Consider the following 23496-nt stretch of genomic DNA (forward strand, 5'->3'; position numbering starts at 1 on the left):
TTTCACACCCAGGCTGGTGCCAGGATCCTCTTAGTCTATTGGTAACATTACTGTCATTTCCTATCTCTCTCTTTCCTGAATTTACCTAACCCAAAGCTCCAGCCTTTTGCTGAAATGATTTTCTGCCTTCCGGCCCTGCGTGCCGTGTGTCAGATTATGTGCAAAAGGTCACAACCCACTTCCCCTGACTTTAGACACAGGATGAGGAAATGAAGAGGAGTGAAGTTACTGATTTCATTATGGAGGTCAGGGTGGGTCTTCTTGGGGTAGAAGTGGAGTCTGAAGAGCACATGTTGCCATTTGTTATCCATATTTTGTCAAACAAACAAAAACCCTCAGCAATTACTCATGCTGCTGAATCGGAAATACTTCTCAAAACAGCTGACAAATAGAACAGAAGGACAATAGGTGGACGGTGAAGAGAGATTATATATATACCCACACATATATATATATAGCACAGACACCGATACCCAGTTCTGTTAGAAACAAAGTGAAGACATGCGGAGGGATCCTAGGATCATCTCTGAGGCACCCAAAGGGCAGGCAAGCTGCCTCGCTTCCTTGGTAATTCTCTTTTAGCATTGCACAGTCTAATTATGTGCTAACCCACATTCAAAAATTGTAACGTCAAAAGGGTAAGTGTCTGAAAGAGTGCCAGGAGAATGTTTTCCAGCACTGGGGAATCCCAAACTTTGCCCAGTACAGGACTGCACTGGCTCCCAGCCAGTAGCCTGAGGCCACACTGAAAGCACATGCAGAAGAGAACATCTTTGCCACCCTCCTCCTCTATTAGAGGATAAATATATGTATCCCCATGTGTGCTCTTAGGACATGTTCTGAGTGGCCTTCTGGTGGGCAGAGATGGGACACTTCGGCCTGGAGCTGCTGAGGGCAGCCATCCCATGCAAAGGACCAGGAACCACCACAGACAGTGCAACGGGAAATGTACAACTGATGGTTTGGGGATCAGCAAGGGTAGACCTTGGCTTCACGGGTGGGTTGGAGACAGTGTCCTCCTCCCCCAGTGTCCAACAGCTACCTGACCCACAGTTTCACGCTCCTTGCACAAGTCCAATAGTGGCTCAGGAATGCACATCCCAACCTGTGTGCTCCAAATCTGCCTGTTTCCTCTCAGATCTGTTGAATTAATCCTGAACTGGAGGGGGAGCAAAACCAAAGAAAAAAGCAAACAAACGGAAAGGCAAAAACCCCAAAGCACTTCCTTTCTGCAGGTTGTTGGTTGTACCTCGAGCTCTGGCTGGTTTATGTATGCATTCAGAGTAAGTCCTCTGAGGAGTATCCTGCAGTCATTTCTCAGCGAGTGTGAACAAACTCATTAACAGCTCCTTTACTGGAATGATAAGTTGTTTCTTAATGAAGGGAAAAATAAATACCCTCACTAACCCAGGCTCCATCACTAGAAGTCACACATCATTCTTAAAGACTCCTTATTTTCCACCAGAGACATTTGTGTACAGCTCTTAAACAAAATGAGAGAGCTTGCTTCTCCTTCTTAGACGCTCTTTCAGATACTTAAATTGCACAGCATTTGTAGATGCTTTTCAGAATTTTACCCCATCTTAGGTACAACAAAATAAAAAATATAATCTGAGTCTTCACCCATTTTAAGAAAGGAAAGTTTGTAGCACTTTAAACAGGGGACCAGGACCCCAGAGACTGAGGAACTATTCCAAGCGCTGTGATTGACCTGCTATGTAGTTTCACTTGTAGGGAAGTCACTTAAGCTCTTTGTGTTTCAACGTGCCCATTTGTGAAATGGAGATAATAATGCCAAGCTCACAAGGGGGCTGTAAAGGTTAATTAAATAGAGTTTTTAGGTGATTTTCCTTCTCTAGATGAAAAGTGTGACAGAAGTATTGTTTATTAATGGAGCCAGTGCAAAACTGATAGTTCTGAAATTTTTCAGTACAGAAATACATGGTGATTTTTGTACATAAGAAAAATGACCACTTTGCAACTTTTTTTTTTTTTTTCCTTTAGCACTGTCATTTATTCAAGGAAAATTGATTCTCCAAAATATGGGGGTGTTTTGTACTTGTTTCTCCCTTTTTCCTTGTAACTACATGATGATGTTGGTATAGGCAACAAGAATGACTAGGCATCACCATCAATTAAAATAATATTTTGGTCTCTTTACAAACTCACATGCTTCACTTCTAAATTTTGAATGTCAGGAAGAGGTACTGCAAGCCATTAGATTCATCTGGTTGTTGATGTCTTTATAGGGCTTGATGCTGGCCATTTTCAAATGCAGATATTTGGTTACTCTCATCCAGTCTCATATTTCTAACTCCATGTTTCTCTAGAAAAGGAAGTGATAATACACCCAGGAAGATCTTATCCTTGCAAGTTTTCAGACTTTACTGCAAACTGCACTGACCCAGCGGCGTGATTGCATGATTTGTTGCAGGTTGGCACAGCAGGCTTGGGTCAGACCCACACATGTGGGGAATTGGGATGTGCTCTGCATTCCCACCCTAGTGTGTACGAATGTGGGAACCTATGTTAAGCCTGGTTCCAGCATAGAGCCATGTGCTTTGCAGAGGCCAAATCTGCTCATGTCCCTCACTCAAGTCACTGGTGGGAGTTTTCACTTTCATGCCATGCATGTGAACACAGTGGATTATTTTTATTTTCATTACTATTGGGGCCCTTGCATCACTCTTCTGTAAAGGGATGCCCCAAGAAATTACAAGATAACAACAGAAGAAATATAAATTCAGCTTCTCTGAAAGTTGCTTACACTGGAGCTTGAGTTTGGGCTGAAGATTTACATGCTTTCCCTCTCTCACTGAACAAGGTGACCTACCCCATAACCACAGAAATTCCAAATGAATAAGAGCTATTAAGTTATCTTGTCCACCTGCCCCCTCCGGCACAAGATTGAGAGGGTGACATGGTTTCTGGCAGTGGGCTGCGCACAACCCATGACAGAGGCTGCACACAAATATGAATCATGTTGTACTTAAAAGGCCCAAATGAGTTTACTCTGGGCTCTTCACCCTTCATTGTAGCTGGTCAGAATGGGGCCCTGGAACTTAAACAGGTTGACAAAGCAGAGATTGAATCAATCCCTGAAAACAATAGTTTTAACCCTGTGAACTCCTCAAATGCTCTATTGGCTGCTAGTGCTTCTTGTGCAGTTTTTGCCATGGAGAGATTCCCCTAGGATGCTACTTTTAAGAAAAACATATATAAAAACTACCCACTGTGTAAATCTAACATCAGTTAGTGGTTTCCCAAGTACGGCTTGTGGGACGGCAGCCCGAGTCTCAGACGATAAAACAGTTCACTGCAGATTGGAGAGCCCTGTAAATGGAAAAGAGAACCTGGAAAGACAAAGAAAAATGAGTCTTTTCAATAGCATCGAGGGAAATAGCATCTTGATTTTTTTCTAGCTATGTAAAGGCTCCTCTCACCCTCCCCCATCTCTTTCTACCAACTATGTGCCTGCATACCTGGAAATATTCCCTTGATATTAAAGACTGAGATTTGTTCAAACTGCTCCAAACAAACAAACAAACAAACAAACAAACAAACAAACTTGACATGAACTTTGGGCTCTCTGACAAACTCTTAAAAAGGTAATTCATGTGTAAACAGTCTCTGGAAGTTACCCACTGATGGCAACAGGAACTGAACCAAAATGTAATAAACCCCACCAAGACTATCATGGTGGCCCCTTGCCTCAGACATCTGCTTGTTCTGTGTAGGTCAGGGAGAAATGGAGGTCCTCAACCAAGCCTGGGAAGCTAACAGGTATGAGCAGCCCTGGACCAAAGCAGAAAGAGATTTTCAAAGTCAAGCCCCTAGCTAACATCTTTTCTCTCTCATTTTAACTGAAATTGTCTCATCTGATGACAGTGCCTGTAGCAATGTCACTGGCAGTGTAAGGAGGAGGACAGTACCTCACCTGGCCCCAGTTTTCTATGAATTCATCTGTAGGAAAGACTGCAGCATCTTTACAGTTTCCTCTCTGGTGTCATGGACTTTCCCCTACACATTTCCCTCCTCGGGAGTCCAGCTAGATCTCATTTTCCCATACCAGTAGGCTTAGGCCTGCATTCAAAGAGGACCAAAGATCAGCAATTTTAAGAGCAGAATTTGGAAGTCACTGACCGTGGCAGAATTGTTGCAAGAGTTGTGCTGGCCTTGTTGCACGGGTACCATCTGGGGGGTAAAACTCCTTAGTGTACACTGTGAAGGTCTGCATGTTACGGGGGTGTTTTGAGGAAAAGATTCACAAACATCCTATCCCTTGGGAACGCCCTAAAATGTCCCTCATTGCTTTCTCATACACTAGCCAGAAGCGTGGCTTTATTGAGATTATTTATATTGAAGCTGTCCACTTTTTCTTGGGCTGTCAGTGACAAATACTCATGTACAGTTTGAGAAAATGCCTAGCTTCACTCAATATTTGTCCCCAGAAATATCTTCAGTGACAATTATTGGCTGATGCTTCTGAAATCTTTGCCTAAAGATCTTTGCCTAATCTGAATGTTGCTGGATCAGGATTTCACATATGATTCCTGAGCATTCGTCTTTTATCTCTAGTTCTTAAACAAAATGGGTATTGAAAATTTCCACTGTGAATATCACTGTCCTTAGAGATAAGCAACCGTACTTAAGTTGTGCCAATGACACTCACTGGCTTCACTGAGTGTTAAGTGATTGCTGTGGGAGGAAAAAAATGAAAAAAAAAAAAAAAAACACAACCAACAAGCCTGATGCATTTGCTTGAGTTATGGAGAGTGACAGAGACCTAAGCAGTTTGCACAGGTGAGGTCAAAATTTTGGCTGCCTTGCACATATGTCAGGACATGTGGGTGCATGTAGATATGTATTACTGTGAACATCTTCTGTGCTTCTAAAGAGAAGTTTATAGAGTTGCTGACATGATTTGCTCTAAGCTGTGATCTGCAGAGTGTCAGCTGGGAGACCATTTTCTTTTGGAAATGAAACAGAACAAAATAAATGCATTTGGTTGTTCCACTAAATTCTGGGATGTAAAACAGGTTTCCCCAGCAAAGTATGAGAAGTTGTGTTCATTCCAGCAGCAAAGACTTAACTAAAATACCTATCAGTCTTAGTGGGGTTTGAGCAAAGTGCTTATTAATCTAAATTTACATATCTTCCATCGAAATGGGGGGGGGGGGTTACAAAGTGATCTGAATTAACGTGAGCTGACAGTTGCTGCGCTTACAGGCCTTCAATGCACTGTGTACAAGGGAAATAGTTTCCTTACCAGTCTTTGACATTCTCTGTTCAGAAGATTTTTTATTTTAACCCCAGTCCTAATTGCCCTTCAGTATCAAAATTAATTGTGTTTTCTGCTAAAAGGCCAGTGCAGTTTAAGGTTACTCCAGGGTCCCAGCAGCCGATGCATCTTCTGTAAATGGCTTGATTGCCGTCTGTGGAGAGGAGTGCTGGGAGAGATTTGCTTGACCGAGGCTATACATTACAGTCCAATTAGTGTGAAGATCACTACACGAGTCTTTAACTTTATCTAGTAACTGTCGGCATCTCTAATGCTGAGAGCAGGGTGAGGAAGAGGGATGCAGAGCCCACCTGGGCAGCCATGCAGGGCCGCACGGCTTTGTCGGCTCCCCTCCAGCTGCCTCGCAGGCAGCAGAGGGAGCACTCGGAGGATGAAAATATCCGGTGAGCTGCACTTCTCCTCTGAGAAATACTGAGACAGATGTCCCTTTTTTTCTCCTTTACTTCTTGGCTGGTTTACTGAGATATTATTATATGGTTTTGTTTTTGTTTTGTTTTTGTTTTTCTCTTTGATGGTGGTGGTGATGGTGCATTTTTTTTTTGGTTTGTTTGGTTGGTTGGTTTGGTTTGTTTTTTTATTTTTTTTTTTTTTCTTTTTGGAACTCTGCTGATCATAGGTATGGACTTATTTGATCTAACCCGAGGCTGTAGGCTGAAGTGCACGGGAATCTGCTAGGCCTGGGTCCTCTGAGCTAAGGGAGAAAGATGAACACATCCAGAAAATGAATGAAATTCTCATGATGAAATTCAGAACTGGTTCCCACCTGGTATTGTCCCTCTGTCATACAGCCAGGACTCCAGGCTCAGGTGCTTCATTTAAGTACCCCAAAGTGAGCAAGAGTTAGACCTTTCACCGGTCTTTGCAAGATCTCAGGAGCCCCTGCGTGGCTCATAGGAAAAATATAATTCCCAAACAGAAAAAAATAATTCCAGACAGAAATGCACTCCATAGATCATAGAGTAGATCTAGGAGACAAGTAGTACAAGTAATCCCCTATAAAACAGAAATTACTCTCTTTTTGATCTGTAGGGATGAAGACAGGCTGTGATTTACAAGTATAATAATAACAGTGAATGGTCATCAACTGAAAACATCTCAGTCTAGTCTTGAAGGGATAGTGGCCTTATAGCCCACACCTTGTGTAAGCACCAACATATAAATATCCTCAAAAATTAGTGTAAAGTATTTCATTGCTACAGTTATGCTCATACAAGTTTAGTCCATCATTTACATAATCACAGTCTCTGTATTGTTGTCAATGGTTATTACAAAAATTTTGTTGAAACACCAGGTTCTACCTTATCAGCTAGAGTACAGAAGCCTCAAACATGTGGAATTGATTTTCAGTTGGTCTGTGCCCCAAGTTATTAGGCTTCTTGTCTGAAGTATATAGGCTTCGTGTCTTCCAAAATGTCTTCTAAAAGTAGCTGGAACAACAAGTATTAAACAAGACTATTAAGAAATGTTGAAAAAGTTTGAAAGCTCATGAAAAATAGAATGTAAAGTCCCTGACATTTTTCACATCTCCACCCTTTATTTTTCAGCTAATTTTAATGCTTAATGTCTTCATTTCTGAGTCAGTCTCCAAACCAGGAAATGAAGAGGCAGCTGCAAAAGTGGGAAAAACATGGGGAGCAAAACTTGTTATTTGACACCATCTCACAGAAGTTCCAAAACAGTGAACTTTCTGTAACAACTCCACTTCTCATTACAATCTCATTTGACACTGGAGCAATCATGATTAAAACCAAATAAAAATAAAAATAAAAATAAAAATCTACCTCATTATTTCAGCATTTGGGAGGTTACATGGCACCATAATATGCTAGACAGCATACCCCTTCTTTAATTTAGTTTTTGCTTTGTGAATGATATTAGTGACATTAATGCAGTTATGGTACCCATCGCACTAATTCTCTGCTGTTCTCATTTCTGTGCTCCTTCAGTAACTGTGACTCAGCCTTAGACCCCAACCATTATTTTCAGTTCTGTTTTACCTGCTAGATTCACATGCTTAGGATTCCACACACCACCATTTTTTCTACATTGTTCACTACAGATCTTGCATCAATGTGCAGTGTTGTGTTTGCCCAACTTGGAGATAAGGGAGTCTCTCTCTCAGAGGCATTTTAGATTAAATAAACCTGGTAATGGGATGAGAGCTGAGCCTCATTCTCTGCTCTTCTAAAGGTCCTTTAAAATGACAGCAAATTGAAACTCCTCTTCAGCTGGCTCAAGCAGCATAACCATACCGAACATTTCTTTTTCCAGTGGTAACCAAAATTGCAGATGGCTCAAAGTAGAAGCAACTAACATTTACCCTACCACAACATATTAAATTAAATATTCAAAGAGAAATAATAATGTATAACATAATTATTCAATAGGGTTCACCACCACGGGATGAATTAAAAGAAACAGTTCTTAGGTAAACAGGTAACAAAAAATAATGGTCAGGCTATCTCACCTTTCAGATATATGTACCACAGGCTAAGCCCTGTGGTACCCAAATTAGCAGCAGGTAAATTCCTTCTATTTGGGATTCCCATCAATACGTCCAAGGGCTAAGGTGAGCAGGAATGAAAGGCTGTGAAAGAAACTTCCCCGTCTGTAAGGTCCTTGTCAATGGGTCACAAAATTGATTTCTTGGTCCTGTTTGCAAAATCCTGACCTAGCTTCTTTCAGACGCAGGAAGCTGGAACTTGGGGCCTTTAGTCTGATCTCCTCTGCAATGAGAACACAAATAATAATTAAAAATTGCTATAATATAACACTTATTTGTGGCTGCAGCATTTCCAACCTCTCTGTCTTAACAGCTTGGAAGGAATACAAAGGAAAATTCTGCATGTCAGAAAGTTATGAAACAAAGGCAAAGTGGAGAGGAGATGGAAATATAAAGTCAAAATGAAACCCTCCATCTTTCTGTCAAACTGAAACAATAAATAATAATGGCATCTTGCATTTATATAGTGGCTTTCATCCAGAAAGCCTGGAAAGCTCTTTGGAAACTTTACAAACTACTGTGGAGGAATAGGAATGATTTCATACACTGATCTATTGAAGGCTCCCACTTCTGTAAACAGTTACAGTCTATAGCAACATTACACCTCAGACTGGGACAGGTAGAGACTGATCCTGAGAGATATTAGAAGGATCTGTAGTTAATCAGAGTAAATCTTCAAAGTCCTTTGGGAGTTTACACTGCTGACAGTTATTGTTTCTCATGATCAGGCACTTGGTAAAGAAATAAAATTACTAATAGATGAAATAGCTGCTGATCCTAGTCTGTGTAGTGTGGCAATAGGAGCCAAAGCTTTACAATTAAAATCCCTAGTAATTCTTCAGTCTCAATAAACATATGAGTAAACATACTCCTTTGAAAAAGTCAGATCTTCTGTCCAGACATTTGGCATTCTTATTATATGTCTGACTTTCTTTCTTATCTTAAACCATGTGCATATAGAAAAAGGTGTTTTCAGAGGTAGTTGAAAGCAATGCAAACCTCCCAGGTTTATGTCTCTGCCACATTCAATTGTCAGGCAAAGCACAGAAGAAAAGAAAAAAAAAAAAGCAACAAAGAGTGAATAATTAGTAATCTGAGGAAACTTGATTAAGCTTTCCATTTCTATCATATGTTTCACTTAAAAAAATCACACCAGATACTTGAGAAGTCTGTTGGATATTAAGAGATGGCACAGATTTCCAGATCCTCAAAGGAGGAAAATTCTTGCTGATTTTCATGGTCTTTTTGTTCCAAGAAGGATCACATAATTTTGGCTCTTGAATAATATTTCTAAAACCAACAGTCGGCTCAGGATTTCCCTGTGTGTGAATGTATTTCTCTATCAGCTGGCGCGATGTATTTCTGCACTGGAGTACCACTTTTAAAGCATCCATCCACCACCTCCCAATGGTGGCAGCAGAAGGAAAATGAATGAAACTGAGAAAGAAACAGCTCCAGGAACAAGAGAATTAAGAAATTGCCTTCAGATTTATGTCTCTTCATTTTATTGGCCTCTGGCAGGGTATTTTGATGGGATCACATATTACTAGGGTAAATAAGCCTCTGACTCAGCCTGGCAACCAGCTCATGAAATTTCAAGAAATTCTCCCTTGTGCCAAATTTAGTTGAATTTGGCTAGTTTGGAAGCTGTTGCACGGAGGCACATGCAGAGATGGACACATAAAACAAATAATCACTTTTTCCTACTGTTGCAGGAAACAAAGCTAGAAATTGAGCTTCAAAGCAGAGAAGTCTTAAGGAACCCTCAGAACCTGCTTTGACATCCTGGTTGTTGCAGAAAGCTGCTTCACCTGCTATTGCAAAATGGGACAATATGGCATTTGAATAAGACTCATATTGCACACCAGTACAGCACATACATGCCTTATATATACATATATATTATATATATAAAATTCTCTTTTCCATTTATAAATTTTCTTGTCTCTGGAGACTTTCAACCTCACTCCTGGTGCCCTGCTCTGGAAGACTGTAATCTCCAGGACAGTGTCCACACTAGAGCCTGGGAAGTTCCCCAGCTCTCTTCCCTTCCCCAACCATGCCAATCCATCTGCTCTGAGATGGAATTTTGTGGCAGCCAGCCAAACTGGTATTTCTTAGCACTGCTGTGGCTAGTGAGTGGGACTTGCTTTGCCACCTTTTGCACCCAAACTTTGCATTGGTCCATGTGTTTAGGGGAGATGGGGGAAAGGGAAAAGGAGAGGGCACATGTACTGCCTTCACCAGTGACTGAAGCAATGATTAAACATGTTCTAGCTTTACATATCAGACTCTCCTATCAACACTTGGCAAAATTGCAGCATAAATACAATGCAGCCCAAGAAAGAAATGTTTGTATCCTGCCATTGAACTAAGAGCAGCTCTCTAGAGTACAGCTAAGAAATAGCTAACTCCTCTGTGGGGAGATTTAGCACCAAAAGAAGGTGAGACGGGGCAATGCGTCTGCATTTATTTAAACTGTTTTCAGTATTCTGTAAGAATAGGAAATTGTGGAAAGGAGTCTGGATGCTTCTCAGTATCCATGTTGTTTTAGGCTTTTAGGAATGTATTTCTATGCCCTCTAAGGTTTTCTTAAGTCACAGTGGTCTTCTGAGAGACAGGAAATTTTACATCAGTGCTGTAAGTCTCTGGACCAGTAATTCTCATTTACATTATGAGAAGCTCCAGAAAAGCCTCACAGCTATATTTTGTTGCAAACATGAGCCATTTAGCCACCCTGATAGACACCATAGATTTTGCACATTAAATGATGGGATCTCCAGCTTCACAAAAATATCTTTCTCCCTAAGCAGTAGAAGCAGTTTTGGATATTAAGAAAAAAACTCTTTTGTTCAGATGAGTAGTTTAAAGTTATGTTACATTATTTTGAATTTCTCACTGATGGTGTTACTGGTCTTTCTGGTGATTACTGTGGGAGCTCAGAGAGTTCATTATGCAAAAGCTAGTTTGCTGGTGGAATATAGGTTGATATGTTCAAAGGCACACAGGGTTGTGATAGGACAAACTTATGTTGAAAGTGAGTGAAAGTCGGATGCTTACTTCTTCACGCTTTCAAAAATCTCCTGCTGCTTTTACTTCTTGAACATGAGAGGGAGGTTGGCCAGAGCAGCTATTACAGGCTACTGATAACGAATGCTTCAAATCACTGATGACTGGGAGCCCCCAAGAGTTCTTGTCCCACATTTTGCCTGGCAATTAAATAGGCTGAGTTATAATTTGCGCCCCATATTCTCTGTGTTGAAGGCAGTAGGCTTCTTCATTTTTAGCCTAACTCTTCTGTCACCTTCGCCAGTTTTACATTATTTGTGTTAACTCTGTGGCCTAGGGGTGGGAGGGAGAGGGGAATTATTCCTAATTTACTGAAAGTGAGAGAAGAATCAGTCACTTCTTTCTTTAAATTTTTGTGGAGGATTGTTAATCAAAGTTAAAACAAATCTGTGTTCCAACGCAGAGGTGGGCGAAGAAATGTGTGCCTAACACATATGCACTTTGGGGCTCCTGCAGAAGGAAACAGAGTTCTGGAAAGTGTTGTGAGAAAAACATTAAAGACACCAGACTGGATGCAATGCCGCTGACTGGAAACAAAGCCTCGGACAAGATCCAGCTATGTTTGAACCTGTTGGAAGAATTGCATTTTATTCTCTGTCCTGGGATGAACGACGTAAATTATCTCCCTTTCTTATTTGCCTCACATTGAGGAGAGCCTGGCATGGAGTCGGACAATGACTTAAAGTAGGAGCTGGGCAGGGAATACATCAGGTATTCGACCTGCAGGCCTGTGAAATGCAGTGTCATCATAACCCAAAGGGCGTATCATTAGTCACTGAAGGAAGGAAGTGCAAGCATGCCTGGAGAAATCAATAGAAGGTCCTTGTCTAGTAACACGAAGAGAACAGCACCAATGTTTATGTCTTTGCCCTTCAGATACTTTGCTCTTCCTTCCTCTCCAGTCACCTTTTTGCTTTATCCAGAATTTCATTTTCCTGATTCCTGACTATAAACGGACAGACCACGACTCAGGCTGCAATCCAGTCTTTTCTCAGAAACAAATATCCATCAGGCCCAATGTTTCTGTATGGTGGTTATCTGATTTGGCTCCTGCTAACTAAAAACATATGCAACTGGTTATCTCCATCAACACAGTTTAATTCAGCTCTGGTCCGTATTAGTGTGATTTCTGCAACTGATGTCTCTTACTGCCATGGGTGAACTGTGACTGTTAAAATCATGTTTAAATATGAAGATCAAACAAATGGTCCAGAGGTTTCTTGCATTTAAAGATTCATTAAGAATACAAAAATATTTTGCCATGTTTTAATTTAACATAGTAATTCTTCTCCTAAATACCATGCTGTAGATAAATGAGGAACCAGATTAATATAAGATTTCAGAGTTTTGCTAGAATATGGGATTGTCTTTCAAAATAGTCAAAACTCCCTCTATTTTTGTAGCCTACACTCAACCTGTTTTTTCACTGTTTGTGCCTCAGTTTACCCATCCATGAAATGAGCAAAACAGTAGCAATGTACAGACAAGGGAAGCTACAAAGCACCACTCATTACTGTCAGGAAAATGCTTTGAAATTATTCAGCTCTATTCATGGCAAAATAATTATGAATTAACAAAATATGTTCAGGCAATGCACATTTGTCTGTTTCCAGGAGAAAACTGTGAAGAATTATGAATAATACGGTTCACTGGTGACTGTTTGTTCTAACAATCCTGTTTTGTACCTTACAAAAAAATAAATAAAACTTTTTGTGCTCAGTTTGACCGTTCCATGCACTGGCCCTGGTTTGTTTCCATTCTGGCCCTTGACAAGAGTGCAAAATACACATCAAGGACAAGAATAACTTTTTAGACTGTGATAACATTTGTATTATTAGAAGAGGTTGGGGTGTGCCTGGGAGGGCAGGAGGTAAATCTGCTGAACAGTCTAAAAGCTTTATTTATGGAAATGTTCCTTTTTTTTTCTTCTTTTTTTTTTTTTCCTTCTTTTAAAAACAGAGGAAAGAAGAAATAATACTACTAATGTCATCATAATCTCTGAGATACCAAATCAGCCAAGTTATGCCTGTGCATACACATTCATACACACTCCAGAAAAAGTTTATCTTAGTATATAAAGCTCAGACTCTGGATCAATTGTCCAGCTAAAGCAAATCAGCATAAGTCTATGAAAATCAAAGGAATAATGCCAGCTTTACCTAGATGAGGACTTGTGACAATGTCTCATTATTTCAAGTAGGAAAATCAGAGGTGTGCTCTATGGTACTGGACACAGTTGGTTCCAATGGGAAGAAGTAAAGTATCTTTCCTGACAAGTCTGAGAGCTTCTGACGCTGGTTCTTTGGTCATTTACCTAATGACCCACTTACCAGTGGAAAACCCTGAAATCAACATCTTCAAGGTCAGCAGAACTACCCAGAACTTCCTGAAGGGAACAAAGTATCTTCCAAGCTTTTCTCAAGATTTTTCTTTTTTTAATAACAATGGGTACATTTTGAACCTGCTTGTATGATTTAGGAACCAACATTTTATTTTTTTTTCTTCCAGGCTTTACTTAGCTGAGTGCTTGGCCTCCAGTCTATTAACCAGTTTTGTGAGATTTTTTACAGTTAGTGAGACTTGTCCCTTTATAAAACCGAATCCAGGCTGGTAAGTCATATTCCCCAAAGATTTCGCAGAATATTACTGCTGCCCTATCAAGGCACAAATGGTATGAAACTGTAGAATTGGCTGCTGTTCTGTACTTGGAGCATAAGAGTGCACTGTAAAGGGGCAAAGGCCAGGTTGAGAAAACAACAAAAGAAAGCAAAACAAAACCTCCCACTGAAACACCTTTAGGAAAGGCTGCTTTCAAATGTTATTCATGGTATGCTTTAAAGAGCCTACCCCCACAGCTAGCAGTTTTGTAGGTGCTGATCCAACACCTAAAAAGGGGCAAAGAGCTAAACTTCTAAATACTGGGATCTGACTCCTCAGCTGAGATCTGTCCACCGTCTTGAGACTGAATTCAGGATCAGGAAAATGAAAGTCTGGCAAATCTAAGGGAATTCAACTGCATCATCTTGCTCACAGCTAAAAAAGCTAAATTAATAAATAAACAAGACATCATTTAGGAGGTATTTTTGCATAGTATTTTATAGCCACATAAAAATAATACAGTGAAATATAACTTTTCTGTCACAACAGAGGGTTTGGGCTGTCTCTTTTAAATATGCACTGCAAACATACTGGGAGCTTTGCATAGTTGGCTTTTCAAAGTAGAAATGTAATTTTATTTTGTGCATTATTATTTTTCACTACACATGTGCCACCATGCCATATTTTTAACGTAATGATGTCAGCACATCAGTGGCATCACTTCAGAGAATTCCCTAATGTGGAGCAGAAGTTAACTGGGCTCATAATGCGTGGAAATCAAAACCCTGCTAACAGCATCTAAAATCAAAACAGAGAAGTTGTTTGACACCCGCTGGATAGTGAAAATGGAGTTTTGTGAAAGGAAATACTTGTGTACATCACTTAGGAAAACATTTTTTTTTTTTTTTAGCCAATCTGAATTTTCTTCTGGATTTTTAGACAATGTGTATGTGTCCTTTTTGTAGACAGCTGACCCTTTAAGGATAACAATGTCATCACTCCTCACATATTTGACCTTTTTGTGCCACACTCCACAATATAAATGTTGCCTGGAAATATGGAGGAAGATGTTCCAGTGGCATAAGACATACTGCCCATATACAACATCACTCTCACCTTTACATATCAGTTTTATTAATAATTAGATTTTATTGTGATGTTTTAGGCACCATCTAAAGAGATTAAAATACATGGTCTTTGCCCCAAAGTGCTTACAACAGGAAAGACAAATAGTGAATGAATTGTCTGTTAAATCTGGATGATCCCTGGCTTTTTCAGTTTATCAGCAAATCCAAAAATTGCAAATATTTTACAGACATTAAAATATCTTTTAGGGATACATTTTCAGCATATCAAAAAGGAAAAAAAAATCTAAACAAATAAGAGGCTTCTCTGGACACACACCACACCATATTCCAGTTGTTTTTGCATAGTTTCATGGTTTGAATTGAAAAAAAAAAAAAAAAAAAAAGTGCAAGCTTGCCATCTTTTAAAGGTGAGTACTGGAATAGTCAATTTCTACTTTAAAAATAAATATTTGGATTGGGTTTTAGGTTTGAATGATTGAGTTTAACTGGGACAAATACTGCAAATGTTTTGGTTTTTTTTTATCCCCCTTTCAAAAGTTGCTTTTAACACCACTCCAAACTCTGCCATAGGTGGAAAAAAGGGAGAAAACCCTGGAGCCAAGTGATGAGACTGCTCTGAGATTCATAGTTCAGTGTTATTTGTTTGGTTGGGGGCTCTTTCTTTTTCTTTTAATAAACTATCCCCAAAAGCCTATCTACCTAATGAGTATTATCTGCTTAATTTCCTGCAGGCTTCAATGCAGAAGCAGGTCAGTTGGTTTAATTATCAGCTATGGAGACGTGAAGGAACTTGAAATTCAGTTGAAATATACAGCAGCTTTTTCGCCTGGATTCCTTAGCATTAACAAAAATGCCTGTTCAAAGAACAGATTGACTCAGCCATGACTTACAGAAAGATAAGATTCTGTGGCAGGAAAGTAATAATGCTATTATTGTCCACTGGACAGGGTATATTTTCTTGGTGATTAGTGATGGCTAATACAGAGAAATCCTATACATAAAGAAACAGGCTGGAATTTACTTTTTGACTATCAAATCTCTTTGATTTTAAAATGTAGTTCTACTCTTTCTACCTATATCGCGCTGTTGATTAAGAAATGCCTTTTGAATTCCGTGGTGTTAAATGCCTATGATACTATTCAGACAGAAGGACTCTCCATCGCTGTGACAGGCACACAACTCTTACTCCAGTGATTGGATTCTTCACTGGGAGTTTTTTGGCACAGGAGGGAAAAGCTTTTTCTTTTAAAACAGCCTTTTTCTGTGCCCTAGATAAAGTGTGAGGAAGGCTAAATAAGCAATAGTAGGTTGTCATGCCTTCCAAGTTCACTTCTTTTCTTTCTCTCTCTCTCTCTCTCTCTCTCTCTTTTAAATCTTTATAATTCTGGGAGTTATTATTGATAAGTCTTTATTCAGAGATAGGCTTGTAGAGGGAGCATTCATAAGGAAAGAAATCCAATTAATTTTGTTAGAAATCCAATAGACTCCTGGTGAACACAGACTTCCACCACAAATCTGCAAGTTTATAGAGCTGCTAAGGCACTTGGAGCATCTGCACAGCTGAAAGACGGGGCTTGGGCTCAGTATGGCTAGAGTGATATCTGTAATATCCCATAGAAATCCATTGAGAACACTTAAGAAAGTGCAATATCCTTTAAATGTAACCTTGATAATGAAAGGAAAGGGCTCCTGTTCCTAAATAAAAAACAACAAGCCCCGACAGGTCAGAATTGATACCAGCATTTGCTGCTGCCTGAAACTCCTGCTGAGCACTGAATGCTGCAAAAGTGTCTATTATTTTTAACTGTTGGGTTATTGTCCATCTTTAAGGATGGGGGAATTTTAGGAGCGGCAATTAATAATAATAATAAAAAAAAAAAAAGTTTAGTGTTATTGCAGACCTCTAGACAAAATACCTAAGGGGCAGAGGGTGAGCGAACAAAGGAAGCCAAAGGAAAAAAGCAGGCTCGTTTTGGATAGAACAGCTTAGGAAACCCTGAACGGAGGGTTCTTTATATATAGCACCACATTGAGTGACAAAATGGTAGCTGTCATAATGTGCCAGTTAACATGTCCAATATGAGCCGATCGTTTAGTGTCCCCTGGGATTAGAAGACAGAAACATGACAAAGAACAAAGAACTCGGATCAATAATGCTTGGGGAAATAAGACAGAGAAGGTTATTTACTCTGCATTGATCCGTTGCTGCAGTCGCGTAAACTTGGCCTGTTTTTCTTTTGTTAACCTTTAAGCTTGAGTATACTCACAAGCAACTAGGGAGCCAACTAACAGGTGTAGATTAAGGATCGAAGGAGGTCACCGTACCTCTGTCACCACTAGGCACCCATGTAACAACATCCCTGAAGAAATTTAAACATCAATAGCTATAATAAGGGCAAATTTATCAAGCTTGGCCTACTTTTGCTGGGAGCCTGGCTGTGTCCAGTCAGTTTGCCCTTGCTAAAGCTCAATTGATTTGGACATTCTTTTACTAGAGTTGATTATCAATTGTGACACAACAAATTTGTTAGCTTCCAAGCACTGGAGTTGTTGTTGCCATTGGAGCCTCTGAAGTGAAAACACCTGGCTGTGTTCAAGTTTTACTCTTGTTGAAGCAAAGGGAAAAAAAAAAAAAAAGAGAGAGAGAGAGAGAGGGAAAAAAAGAAAAGAGGAAGAATAGAAAAGCAGAAAAGCCCTTTCATGATCTCTCCATAGATGCTGGTTGTGTTGTAGATACCTGTACTTTGCAGCTGGAACATCTGGATTGCCATTTTTAGAAAATTAGGAGCATGAGGAAATATTAACTTGAAGGAAACCATTTTCAGCAGGAAAAGTCCCAACAGCTGTTAGCTATTCATTTTTTATGTTTTATGATTTGTCACCTAAGTCATATGGAATCATTCCTGTTCCCTGTGTGGATGACAGACGTTTGAAACCGTGAAGTAATGAATACCGTATGATGGGCAGCAATATTCTATAAGCACGGCCATTCAAAAGAAATAATCATTCTTGCTGAACTTCACAGAACTTGTTAAATGTGAAAATCCACTCACCGATGCTCAGGAGCTGTAGTTAATTAGACTAAGTGGACATTTTGTGTAGAACCATGATGGGATGGAATTTGTTTGTTTTAAATACTGACCTTGTTTTTTCAGTCTAATACTAAATGTTTCATGTTGTGCCAATAGGATTAGCAGTACATTAAAACTGTAATTCTGGAAATATTTATCTTATTTAATTTACTTCAAAATCAAAAGGCTTATTTATTATTTAGCATCGCTATAGTAGCTTTTCTACTTTTCTGAAAGTATATGCCTCTTGTCATGCTATAAAACATTTCTACTTGTGAATCACAGAATGTTAGAACAATCAAATAGCATAAAAATGAAATACCTTACACTTAAAATTTGAAAGTCACTTTTAAAATTTCAGAAAATAAAAAGTTAATAATGTATGGCAGCCTCTCTAAAACAAATACTTTACCCAGAATTTTGGGATCAGAAGAGTGGCCAAACTGAAACATTTCCTTTAAGAATAATATTATGGGTTTTGATCAACCCTTTAAAATACTTGTGCAGGATGAATATGCATATGTCTGAAGTGCAGGGGCACAAAATCAATTCACCACAAATGCAGGCAGTTGCAAATAAGTTGCATTTGTTTGTTTGTCTGTTTTTTTCTCTTCAGTTTTACCTAGCACCCACTCCTACCTGATAGTGAAGGTGGATGAAATTATAGACATGGTCCTACTCATCTGCCACTCTGCAGTACTTTGGGTCATTGCTGGCACTCAGGCATAGTCTGGCATAGGCAAGGCTCAGCGTAGTGTTTTCCAATGGATCCTAGAAAGGAAGCCCCTGTATTACATTTCCTCTGTAGCTTGATTTCACATAGCAGACAGAGACGCTTGCACCACGGTTGTTTGGGCTATCCTTTATCCTGGCAATCAAAAATCCTCAAATTCAATTGAAGAAAGGTTGCATCTTTCTTTTTGTTTATTTGTAATAATGAGGCACAAACAAGGAACCTATTGACAAAGGAAATGAGACCTCACTTTCCTCTAAGAGATGGGAATCTGCTGTTTGCATCTCTTAGCATGCAAAGATTCAGCATGTGACCCTTGCCCCATCACCCGTAAAAGTGTCACCACAGTTTTTAGGAGCATTTAAGGCATTTAAGAGCATGGGAGGGAGAAGGCAGCAGCTTTTAGGGCATCAGAAATGACAGTAATGTGCACTGGAACTGTCTGCACAAGCAAAGTGCGCTGAGGCAGTTGTATTAGATCAATCTGTGGCAGAAGAGAAGTCACTGACAGTTTATTTCTGTGTTGGAGAATGAGCTACAAAGTGCATAGTCCTCATTAGAATAAATGGAGAACAGCTCAGTTTGCTCCACACCAAAACTTTTTACCAGCTAATGGCTATTCAGAGCTCTATGTGAAATGAGTTAGGATTCTTAGCCCTGCCACTATGATAAAAAACAGCACCCCAGTTAGCAATAATAAGCATCCTTGGCCGAGGGTCTATGGATTGAGTGAGCATGCAGAATGAATTACCTTCTTTCCACGAGATGTGGTCCCTTTAGGTCAGGGCTCAGGTGAGGGGGAAAAATGTTATGGAGTTGTTCTGATTTACAGCTGAGGACCTGGTCTTAATGGCTCAGTGGGGTCTTGAAGGTGCTTATCTGCACTGGGAGCCTGGGAGCAGACCTACCTTACGGAGGCAGAGCAAGCCTGTCTTGTGGGAAGGCCAAGGGGGCTGGCACCTGCTCTTGGCACTGTCCCCTGCCCCGTGAGGAGGGTGGGACCACAGCACAGGACCTTGTCCCCCTCCCAGGCAGACTGCAGCCACATGCAGCCCTCAACATGCAGCTCTGAAACATCCAAACCCCCATGTGAGGCTGCTGAGCACTGTGTAAGAAAAAGTTTGGGAAGGAGGACCTGAGACCATTTCCCCAGACTAAACAGGGCAAACTTGTGGCTACCCTAAGGAATCTGCCTTAGTGCTTGCCTCTGCAGTAGACTGCTCCAAAATAATGGGGAGTCCATGAGCAGAACTGGAATGAATGTGGGATCAGGTCTTCCTCTAGCCAAAGAATAACTCATTATAAAAACAACGTGAAAAGACACAAGAAGAGAAAATAAAGTGAAGAAAAAGGAGAGAGGGAATGGCATGCAAGCAATTCTCTATTTGCTGAAAGGCTTGTGCAAAAAAAACTCCAGCACACCTTATGAAGGGACTTAAACACAAACATAAGCAATGTAAATCTTTCAGACTGGGCTTTGGAGCCAGAAACCCAAAGCACATGACGGTATATCAAGACATCACATTTCCTGGTTGCATACTTATGCTAGCATGCCTTCCTCACCCAGAGGCCTTGTCCACCCTGACCTGTTCCCTTGTATTGGCCAGTTGGCTGCTTGGCTCCTCTCCCAGCAGCCAGCGCTTTCCAAGCGTGACATCGATCATTGCAGTAGTGAGGAAGATGGCACTTACCTGATGGGGTAGGCGGAAGCTCCCTCTCTTACCATATGCTGGGAATTGTCAGTGGCTGCTTGAAGCCAAGGCTGGCTTTTTCTCCTGCCAGGAAACAAGCCTTCTTCCAGAGCTTGCCAAAAAGATAAAAAAAAGGAAAAAAAAAGGTTAAAAAAAAAGGGGGGAGAAAAACTTTTTGCATATTACGTTTCACACTGAGCAGTTTTACTGCAGGCTGGGCAGCACCGGGAATTATGGATCACAGTTTCCTTTGGCGCTGAGGACAGACAGCAGACAGTGAAATAAGAGGCACTACAATGGGTAAAGGAAAAAAAAAAAAAAAAAAAAAGGAAAGACAAAAGAAAGTGTTTATATTGATTCTCTCCAGAAATACAAGATCTGCCACAGCCAAGCAGACTACTGAGTCATTAAAGGCAGCATCCTGACTCCAGGGGTGCTTCAGAGGAAGAGGAGGGGAGGAGGCACGCTGCCAATTGTTCCATGTCCTTTGGAGAGAATCACCTTCCTGATCCTGGCCTGACCGTGGCCTGGCATATAACACTTCAATTCTCAGTAATATTTCTCAGTTGCAAAGACCCATTTCTCTTTTCACCGTTAGGCTAGAAGGAGCCTAGTGTCCATGTATGCTTGCACCACTGCTCCAGACAGACTGACGATGGGACCAGCTTCCCGGTCCTTTTGGCTCTACACTAAAAGACTAAAGCCAACATGGACAACAGAGATGTTAATCCTTTATAAAGGAGACCTGAAAATAGAATTTGCCACGGGAAAGTTTGGAAAGTACCCTCAGCTGGGTGAATTGGATGAACATAATTGTAATGTCTCACACCACAGCATGTAGTTTCCTGTAGATGCCATCACTAGTTATATGATAGTCCAAAAACATTAATTCCTAAAATGCTGAGACAACCCCCCCTGACTTTCTGGAGAATGTAGTTTGCTCTGTTGGGTCCAGCAGCTTCAATATTCTCCTGCTGGCAGTGGGCAAACCTGAGTCCAAGAAAGGAAGAACAACATCTCTATAAAGGATCTAGAAATTTTAAAAATAGAAATAAATAAAAGACTGGGGGAAAGGGCATTGGAGTAAAAAGAAAAAAAATAAATCAGCTCTTCCTGTATCTGGCTGTGCAAAACCTGATGCTGTATCAGAAGAAATCAGTTTTTGAAACAGATCACCTCCTCCTCTTCATAAATATCCCTTCTTTCCTTCTTTATACCATTTTTAACAAAATGGGAGAAAAAGAAAGCAGAAAAAAAAAAAAAGCCATCCAGACAGTGATCTCTTTTGAATTACAAATCACAAAAAAAGTTTTTCTTTCAGTGAGGGGGTGGAGTTGAAGTGTTAGAAATCCAGGCCAAAGGATTACTTCACATTTCTTCTAAGGAATTAAACCTTTTTTTTCTTTAAAAAAAAAAAAAGTCTATTTTGTATTACTCAGCAGTTCTTTTTTGCTTTTTATTCTTCTATGGAAAGTTCTCTCTTTTTTTTTTTTTTTTTCCCTAATAGTGTTTATTACACAGTCCTGCACACTCACATGTACACACGCATACACACAAATGACAGAGCTCTTTATAAAGAGAAAATCAGGCTGGCGCTGCAAAAGTGCAGAGAAGATCTTTCGCTAAAATGATCTCAAGGTCAGTTTTGGGGGTCTTTAGGTTTCTATATTCAATCCAACCACGTTTCATGTCTCTGCTTTGCTTGCTTAACTTACAAGAAACTTGGGCACAATTTTGCTTGTGTTGGCAGTTTTTAGGTGTGGATTCATGCAGGCTATTTACAAGATGCCAAGGGATGTCAAATCCTGAACATGTGTTTTTGTCCTACAGTCATTCTCTGACAGCAGAAATAGTCTGCAGCTTATCAGATCCATTTGCTGATATTTAACATCTTTTTTTCCCGACAAAGGTTTGGGGTGAGATGAATTTTAATGTTTCTCTGTGCTGAAGCTGACAAAAAAAAAAAAAATCTTTACGCATCTAAGTTAGAAAGTAGAGCTTTAAGCTGTGAGGGGAAAAAAAAAAACACAACTCCCTTATTTACAACATTTTTACTTTTCTTACTTAGATGCAATTTGTTTGTTTTATTTAAAACACTAAAGGTATTTGTTAAACATTTTACTCAGTCAAGAGGTACAGACACTTTGTTACAGACTGAGACATACAGTTTAAGGAAAAGAATGCATTTTAATGTATATTCCTGATATAGTTAACAAAACACTAAAAAGTCTGATTGTGATTCTTTTTTTCCTGTGGTTATATTTCAATAAACTTGAGCTAGATATAAAATTACATGTCCCCCTTTTAATATTAATTTTATAACAAACAAACAACAAGAAAAATAATTTTTAAAACACAAAGATTTTGGTAAAACTGTCAGGTAAAATTAGTGCTATCTGAGGCTATAATCCTAAACAATTTTAGGAAGCAGTGAACTCCCAAAATTGAGGGGTTTATAAAAATATATGTTCTCGGATACAAGAAGAACTACACAGGGAAGTGTAGTAAATAAGCATTTTAAAATAAATAAGCATTTTAAAATAAATAAGCATTTATATAGATATAGAATGAGAGGTAGCATTTTGTAGAATATTTGCATATTATGAATACAAGTACAATGAGCGAGTTTAATTTTCTAGGCAAAAATTGCTAACAAAAATGGGGACATTTTTCATGAACCTGAGTCATAATAAATACTTGAACTATGTCTACTATGTGAGGCACCTTTTAAATTCACAGTGCCATATACCTATGTTTTCATGTAACATCAGATTTGTCATCCTTGGTTTATGCAGACATCATTCTGTTTAGAGCTATTTTTCTCCACTAACCACCTTCGTCAAGTTCTTTGTTTCAGCATAGCCTATATGTTAAAACATGTCCAGCGCTGTAACCTTATGCCTAGAGGTATTACACAGCAGAAATAAGTTCCTAATTTTTTTCTGGCAGTGACAGAGAAAGCTAATCTGTAAGTCTGAATGCTTGGTGTCTTCTCCAAAATTATCCAGACTGCTTTTGTTCGCAGAAGTTGGGTTGTGCAAGCTGATGGTGTGTGGCTTGTCCTGGTAAGTTACGAAGAACAATCTACTTGAGAGGTTTCCAATTATTCTTACTTCTGGTCAGGTTAGATGTACAATTAGATCAAATCCCTGACAGATTTTTGGCTTCTCCAGTGTCAGGCCAGGCCTGTATGAGTCAAAGCGTACACAGATGGAAGTGATTTATTTTTTTTTTGTTAGCTCTTACATGAATTTGATTGTCAACAAAATCTTTCTCAGCTTTCAGCAAACTTTGGAGTTGGCCTTCATATCTGAGGTGGGGTGTCCATTTCCACCATATGAGTTTGGCTTGGCAGAGGCAGTTCAGATGATCAAAACTCACAGAATTTAAAACCAAATAGTTTGTACAGACCTCATAAACTAAACATTTCAAAGGAAAGGG

General features: G+C 39.7%; 1 long non-coding RNA gene across 4 annotated transcripts; it reads right to left on the bottom strand.

Annotated features, from left to right (window-relative positions):
* Positions 1-510: 510 nt before the first annotated feature.
* Positions 511-21687, bottom strand: LOC310904654. 4 transcript variants are annotated; one of them, XR_014588503.1, is made up of 6 exons: positions 21232-21687; positions 20056-20167; positions 18271-18402; positions 7770-8028; positions 6601-6729; positions 511-4083 (listed from the first exon to the last, which is right to left on the bottom strand). It is a non-coding gene; the product is annotated as an uncharacterized lncRNA (long non-coding RNA). The 4 variants fall into 4 exon arrangements; XR_014588505.1 differs by lacking the exons at positions 18271-18402; positions 21232-21687 and having other exon boundaries at positions 511-3353; positions 3938-4083; positions 20056-20959; XR_014588504.1 differs by lacking the exons at positions 18271-18402; positions 21232-21687 and having other exon boundaries at positions 511-3353; positions 20056-20959.
* Between the last annotated feature and the right edge of the window lie 1809 nt (positions 21688-23496).

Source organism: Anser anser (assembly GCF_964211835.1).
Source record: "Anser anser genome assembly, chromosome: 10".
Lineage (NCBI taxonomy): Eukaryota > Metazoa > Chordata > Aves > Anseriformes > Anatidae > Anser > Anser anser.